Genomic DNA, 8,419 nt, shown 5'->3' with positions numbered 1-8,419 from the left:
CTATTAAACTTTCCACTCCAAAACCCACCCCTCATATGTTCTGTGTCCTGAATTCCCTCTTGACTGAGACCAAAAGCCAGGGTAAAGACTCCAGACAACAGAGTTGTTTCATTTGGGGTTCTCTCCTGGCGTCCGGATCAAAACCGAAGATAGAAACATCAGAGTGGTAAGTAAGGAGCAAACTTCCTTTAATCACAAGGCTTTTTTCCAGCTATCCTCTCACTAAATTTTCCTTCTTTCCTATCTACGATCGCTATATCCATTCTCTCTGTAGAATAGACACTGCATACGCGAGGTACAGTAATTTTTACAGTTCAAGCAAACAGGTCTGTTAGGAAAGATCAGCAAACATGGCAGGAAGTAATTCAAAAAGCTTTTGCTCTCTCTACCATTTCTCTGGCAAGCACATGGTAATTCTAAGCCAACACCACCACCTAGTAGAAATAGTAAACCTCTTCATGAGGCACATTACTGGTCCTTTGTTGTACAGTGCAGCTTTCTTTCGTGCCACTAGAAATCAGGTGCCAAGCCCCTTCTGTGAACCGGAAAGCTCAGCTTTCAGCAGTTAGGAGTAAAATGTCCTCCATAGCCAAATTTTAGTTCTGATACTGCCCCATCAGCAGGAAAATGACCATTTGGTCCCTACCTTCTTGTAAGTCACCAAGTCTGTCTGCAATTAGAACAATACTTAAATAGTAAGGGGATTTTAAGCTCAGAAGTTAACTGGAACCATTTTTCTAAGAGTAAATGTGTTAGCACGAGCTGTAACAGCAGGCAATCTACCACATTACCTCTGTTAAAGAAGCCTTGGCCAAAGGCAACCATTACAGTCTCTCCCGAGATCCATTTTTTGGGGAGCCAGGCAGGTCAAACATGTCTAGGAAGTCAAAGGGAAATAACAGGCAGATAGCGAGGGCTACTTGGGTAAGCGTGACTTGGCCCAGAAGTCTAGTTTCCCTGGTGCCATGGCTTGAAAAGTCACACCTTCAGCCATGGGCAGCACATTTAACAGGATGCTGGGACCCAGGAACCGGGGAGGAAAAATAGTCAGGGGTATCCCCCCCACTGTTCTCTTCTACACCCTGGGTCACATATAGGAGAGAATGACCATTTGGTCCCTACCTTCTTGTAAGAATCCAAGTCTGTCTCCAATTAGAACAGTACTTAAAATAGTAAGGGGATTTAAGTTCAGAAGTTAACTGGAACATATAGAAGAGAAGGGGGACTAAAGGGATGCCTTCCCTCATTTATCTTTCTGGATGGGTAACAGATTATCTTCAGCTTGCACCCCTCTGGAGTTCAGTCTAAAACACTGGAACTTTCTTAACCTCAGGACTTTGAAGAGAACAGTGACTTTTTTTTTTGCACAAGGGTATGGCATCTCTACTAAATTTTTGCAAGTGTTGTAAGATAAACCCAGCTTATTTTAGCAATCACATTGGGCAGGCCCAACGAGAATGGTTCCAAAATTAGAGAAGCAACTTCCAGGGAACCATCCGAGGATCCCCCTTATTTGGGGCCCCTTCAGCTTCCCTTCTCATTACAGGACCTTAGGTAAATAAAAGGAGACTTAGGCCAATTTTCTGACAACCCTGACAGGTATATAGAAGCTTTCCACAATTTAATTCAGGTCTATGGTGTTTTTCCTTCTTTCACAGTTTTAAATGGCTTTATTATGTTCTTCCAAATTAGGAAAAGTTAATTTTCCAAACTTTAACATGCTTGGCTTAGAGTTGAGGTGGGGGAAGGGAACCCAGAAGCCTGATATGCTGGCAAAAGGGTAAAAATATCTTACTAGTCAGGCTTTTGGCTTTTCTATTCCTGTGGAAACCAGTAAAAAAGATAATAAGGATCATTGTTTATATTATCTATAAAGTTTCAATCAATGAAAAAGGATTCGTGAGGTTGGTTTAAGCTGTAGACAATCTGGTTTGCTTTGCATGTCTTTCTGTATAGTTCTGTCAAAGAAAAGGTATCTTAGGTTAGGATGCAGGCCCAGGACCCCATTAGCCTGCTGTTCAAAGCAGCCCAACAAAATGGCCAGTAACAAACTCAGCTACAGGCCTCCATCTTGTTTCATGTCCTTGGGAACATGACCTGTAACCACATGGCAATACTTTTAGTCTCTGTCTTCTTACAATGGTGGTGGTTTTCTTGTGCTGAGTCAGTTCCTGGATGAGAGCCACAAAATCAGATAAGCCAGTTTGTCCATCTGGGTGGTGACAGCTGATCCATCAAGGGCACAGTTTACAAAATATCTTAAGCACTGATCATGAGAGCAGTTTAGGGAGAGTCAAAATCTTGTAGCCTCCAGCTGCATGACTCCTAAGCTATGGTTTCTAATATTATGGGTAGTTTCTTGGTCTGGTCCCCAGGTAAGAGGGAAGTATATTTTTAAAAGGGGCTGGTATCATCTTTGTTTTAGACTATCAACTGAAAACCAGACTCCTCCCAAAGTTGGTTCAGCCTATGCCCAGGGATGGGCAAGGACAGCTTGGTGGCTAGAAACAAAATGAAGTTGTTTGGGTTGGATCACTTTCATTGTCTGTGTCACAATTTTGCAATGATAGTTTCAAAAGCTGCCTATCATCCTTTTGAAAATACCTTGCACACTCACGGTTAAGTCATAACCTAATTAAGGGTTGTTGGTTTCACCTGTGAGGTTACTTTTTTGTAAAGTTTAAAAGCCAAAAATCTTAACTACTTGGCATGGCTAAAGCTGAGTAACAAGGGATTAAAAAGGATTTTCCTAAAGAGCGCTCAGCTTAATTGAAAGTGGATATTCAAGTTACAAGTATATTTTAAAGACCTTTAGGTTTTTCTCTTCTTGCATCTCCACTTTTTTTGTTTTGCCACTGTTAACACATGCATAAGAGGTCCTAAGACAACCTCTGGTAGCATGGGACTCCATGGGAAAACAGAGGAGGTGCTACGGACCCTGTTTTGGGAAAACAAAACAAAAAAACCCCTCTGTTTTCCTCATGAAACGCCCACAATTAAAAGTAGGTAGTTTCCTCTCAAAATCAAAGGCTCTGCTCTGCTATGCATTGTGTTATCTGACCCTTTTGAGTTTTGGGGATATCAAATTACTTCACATTATGAGAGAGCTTTGGTGTGTAATAACTATGTAGAAAATACACTTTAAGGGATGACTAATAGTAATAAATCAGAGAAGCATGCTCTTGGACACATGAATGATATTAAAACATCCCCACTCCCCACTAAGAGATGAGACTCCCATGGGGGGTGAGCTAATTACAAAATAAGCTGATTGGCTTTGGGTTGCCTTGCGATGAAATGCATGGTAGAAGCACTATGGTCTTCTCCCATAGTATCTCCCTCCTTTTGGAGACCCAAGATCCAGTATAAAATGGCACCCTTAATTTTAGGAGTCTGTCTTTGCCTTTGGCCATGCCTGCTTGTTAGGCTATAAAAATGCATGCCTTCCTGGCCCTGTTTCTCCAAGGGCTCCACCCTGAAGCCAGTAATCCAATTAAGAAACTGGCAAATGAAAAATCTTACAAGTGCTAAAATCTTCTGTCTGTGTTGCTATATAGGTGTTGTGTGTAATGTCTATAAAAAGAGCTCTAATTGATTGGCTTAAATAAGCATTTAAATAAAATATTTCTTAGTTCATGTGACTTTAATCTTTAGGAAGTAAAAATAGTCTTAAGGATTTTTGGTAAAATGCAAATGTCATCAAAATGCAAATAGGTGGTCTAAATAATAAAACTCAGATACTAGGTTTGCTAAATGTTCCAAGGTTGTATTCTACCTGCTTTAAAGATGGGTAAGGCCTGGGACACAAGGAACTAGACACTGAAGAGTCAGACCTTATCTGCCCTTCTGTCTGGGTCCTAGGCTCCACACCTGGTGCATAATTAAAATCTCTTACTAATCAGGTTTTTCAACAAAAATGAAAGTTGCTAAAAGTTAAAAGTGCAACCTGTATTTGAGATCACGATACAATTTTACATTCAAGGCATATAAAAACAATAAAATGTGTTATTAAAAGATTATAAAAAAGCATAGAAATGTAAATTTTGCCCTAGGATGATGGATTATGTTAAATTTGATAAGATAGAGCTAGAGGCTTAAGCAAGTTATAGAAAGATTGTAAAAATTAATCTTGCAAAAATGTGTAAACATTAAACTCAAAAGGGTATTTATGATCTTTTCATAAATTGAGCATTCAAATAAAGCACAGCAAGAAGGCCTTAAGATACTGATCTGCCCTTTAGTAAAAGGGTTATGAAGGATTTGTAAAGATTTCACCTCATGGTCAAATTGATTAAAATTAGATGGAATTGTCTGTAAAATTTCATTTAAACAAATTGGAGTTAACATTAATAAACTAGTGTAAGGGTAGAATTTGGCTCTAAACAAGATTTTCATGTAATAGTAAAGGCTAATGGAAGGTTTTTGTTTTTGAGTCATCATTTTGGCAAAGTGAATAATTTATAGCAATTTGCCTTTCTTCTGGGGACCCTTAGATCAACCCTAGGAGGAGCCCTAGTTGCTGCTCCCCATATGACACCCCTTTTCAGCAGGAAGTAGCCAGAAAGAGTCATCGTCCAGCACCCCTAACAGCAGTTAGGTTTACCACTCCAGAGTTGGGCATGACATAGGAGTTAAGAAGAAATTACTTAGGCAGATAGTGAGGGTATGGGAGTACTTGGTAAGACTTTTTTTAATGAAAAGCAGCCCCAAAGTATTTTCCTTTCTAATTAAGAGCCACCTGTAAAATCAAGCTGCAGACATAGATATCAGCAGTTGTGTCAATCATTGGCAGCTCCGTCTTTTCTTTTTGTCAGTCACAGATACAATAAGAAGCAGACAAGATGGTGCAGATGCACTGGAATGCCCATTTGCATAATAAGATTAGAGTGGGGTGATCGGCCTTCCCTGTGCTCTACGTGGGCATCATAACTGATCAAACCAATCTATGAGCTCTAGGAAAATCAGATACTGCCTCCTCAAACTGGACTATAAAGCTCCAGCCAGTCATTTTTTCTGCTTGGAGGCCGTCTTTTGGGCTTTCTCAACATGGGGAAGCTTTTTCGCTTTTCTTCTTTTTCTATTAAACTTCCTACTCCAAAACCCACTCATCATGTGGGTCTGTGTCCTGAATTTTTTCTCAACAGATACCAAGAGCCAGGGTATATACCCTAGACAATGGAGCAATTTCACTCTAGTTCATCATAAAACAATTCAGTAAGCAAAAATATTTTTCTTATGCCTTGGTCAATATTGAAATATGATTGATAAAACAGGTGTAAAACCTGCCCTATTTCTTCATACCATGATTTTTTTATTATTATTATACTTTAAGTTTTAGGGTACATGTGCACAAAGTGCAGGTTTGTTACATATGTATACATGTGCCATGTTGGTGTGCTGCACCCATTAACTCGTCATTTAGCATTAGGTATATCTCCTAATGCTGTCCCTCCCCCCTCCCCCCAGCCCACAACAGTCCCTGGAGTGTGATGTTCCCCTTCCTGTGTCCATGAGTTCTCATTGTTCAATTCCCACCTATGAGTGAGAACATGTGGTGTTTGGTTTTTTGTCCTTGTGATAGTTTACTGAGAATGATGGTTTCCAGTTTCATCCATATCCCTACAAAGGACATGAACTCATCATTTTTTATGGCTGCATAGTATTCCATGGTGTATATGTGCCACATTTTCTTAATCCAGTCTATTGTTGGACATTTGGGTTGGTTCCAAGTCTTTGCTATTGTGAATAGTGCAGCAATAAACATATGTGTGCATGTGTCTTTATAGCAGCATGATTTATAGTCCTTTGGGTATATACCCAGTAATGGGATTGCTGGGTCAAGTGGTATTTCTAGTTCTAGATCCCTGAGGAATCGCCACACTGACTTCCACAATGGTTGAACTAGTTTACAGTCCCACCAACAGTGTAAAAGTGTTCCTATTTCTCCACATCCTCTCTAGCACCTGTTGTTTCCTGACTTTTTAATGATGGTCATTCTAACTGGTGTGAGATGGTATCTCATTGTGGTTTTGATTTGCATTTCTCTGATGGCCAGTGATGATGAGCATTTTTTCATGTGTTTTTTGGCTGCATAAATGTCTTCTTTTGAGAAGTGTCTGTTCATGTCCTTTGCCCACTTTTTGATGGGGTTTGTTTTTTTCTTGTAAATTTGTTTGAGTTCATTGTAGATTCTGGATATTAGCTCTTTGTCAGATGAGTAGGTTGCAAAAATTTTCTCCCATTCTGTAGGTTGCCTGTTCACTCTGATGGTAGTTTCTTTTGCTATGCAGAAGCTCTTGAGTTTAATTAGATCCCATTTGTCAATTTTGGCTTTTGTTGCCATTGCTTTTGGTGTTTTAGACATGAAGTCATTGCCCATGCCTATGTCCTGAATGGTATTGCCTAGGTTTTCTTCTAGAGTTTTTATGGTTTTAGGTCTAGCATGTAAGTCTTTAATCCATCTTGAATTAATTTTTGTATAAGGTGTAAGGAAGGGATCCAGTTTCAGCTTTCTACATATGGCTAGCCAGTTTTCCCAGCACCATTTATTAAATAGGGAATCCTTTTCCCATTGCTTGTTTTTGTCAGGTTTGTCAAAGATCAGATACCATGCTTTTAAGAATCAAGGAAATACTTTTTGAAAAATATTTTTTCAATTTTTAATTTTTATGGGTAGATAGTAGTTTATATATTTATGAGGGACGTGTGATATTTTGCTACTATACATTTACAGAACACATAATAATCACATCAGGGTAAAAATGGTATCCATCGCCTCAAGCATTTATCCTTTGTATTACAATCGAATTATATTCTTATTATTTTTAAAGGTACAATTAAATAATTGTTAACTGTAGCCACACTGTTGTGCTAACAAACACTAGGTCTCATTCACTCTATTTTTGTACCCATTAACAATCTTCATTTTTCCTCCACTCCACTCCTCTTCCCAGGCTCTTTAACTATCCTTCTACTCCACATCTTCATGACTTCAACTGCTTTAATTTTTAGGCCCTACAAATAAGTGAAAACGTGAAGTTTGTCTTTCTGTGCCTGGCTTATTTTATTCAACATAACGACTTCCAGTTCCATCCATGTCATTGCAAGTGATAGAATCTCCTTTTTAATGGCCGAATAGTACTTTATTATGTATATGTACCACATTTTCTTTATTCATTCATGCGTTGATGGACATTTGGGTTGCTTCCAAATTTTGGCTACTGTGAATAGTGTTGCAATAAACATAAGAGTGCAGATATCTCTGATACACTGATTCCCTTTCTTTTGAATATATACCAAGGAGTGGTATTGATGGATCCTATAATAGCTCTATTTTTAGTGTTTTGTTGTTGTTGTTGTTAGGGAGTCTTGTTCTGTCACTCAGGCTGGAGTTCAGTAGCATGATCTCAGCTCACTGTAACCTCAGCCTCCTGGGTTCAAGCAGTTCTCCTGCCTCGGTCTTCTGGGTAGCTAGGACCACAGGTGTGTGCCAGCATGCTTTGTTAATTTTGTATTTTTTAGTAGAGATGGGGTTTCTCCCTGTTGGCCAAGTTGGTCTTGAACTCCTGACCTCAGGTTATCTGCCCATCTCAGCCTCTCAAATTGCTGGGATTACATGAATGAGCCACCACATCCAGCCTCTGTTTATAGTTTTTTAAGAAACTTCCAAACTATTCTCCAGAGTGGTTGTACGAATTTATATTTCCACCAACAGTGTAGGAGGGTTCCCTTTTCTCCACATCCTTGCCAAAAAACTTTGTATTACCTGTCTTTTGCCTAGAGGTCATTTTAATTGGGATGAGATGATATTTCACCATAGTTCAGATTAGCATTTCTCTGATCAATGATGTTCAGCACATTTTCATATACCTGTTTGTCATTTGGATGTCTGTTGCCTTTTGAGAAATGTCTTTTCAGCCTTTTTTCTTATTTTTTAAATTGGATTATTAGAATTTTTCATGTTGAGTTGTTTGAGCACCTTATATGCTCTGGTTATTAATCTCTAGTCAGATGGGTAGTCTGAAAATATTTTCTTCCTTCTGTGGGTGGTCTCTTTATTTTGTTGTTTCTTTTGTTGTGTAGAAGCTTTTTAACTTGATGTGATCCTGCTTACCCATTTTGCTTTGGTTGCCTGTGCTTGCTAGGTGTTACTCAAGAAATCTTTGTCCAGTGGAATGTCATGGAGATTTTTCCCAATGTTTTCTTTTCACTATTTCATAGTTTAAGATCTTAAATTTAAGTTATTAGGTTAGTACAAATGTAATTGCGGTTTTTGCCACTGAAAGTGATGGTAAAAACTGCCATTACTTTTGCACCAGCCTAATTATTTTCAATTCAGTTATATATATAGAAAGAGAGGGGGGGCTAGTTTCGTTCTTCTGCATATGGATATCCAGTTTTCCCAGCACCATTTATTGAA

The sequence above is a fragment of the Nomascus leucogenys genome, chromosome 11 (genome assembly GCF_006542625.1).
Source record: "Nomascus leucogenys isolate Asia chromosome 11, Asia_NLE_v1, whole genome shotgun sequence".
NCBI classification, from domain to species: domain Eukaryota; kingdom Metazoa; phylum Chordata; class Mammalia; order Primates; family Hylobatidae; genus Nomascus; species Nomascus leucogenys.
The sequence above is the reverse complement of the archived record's forward strand: the minus strand, read 5'-3'. Positions refer to the sequence as shown.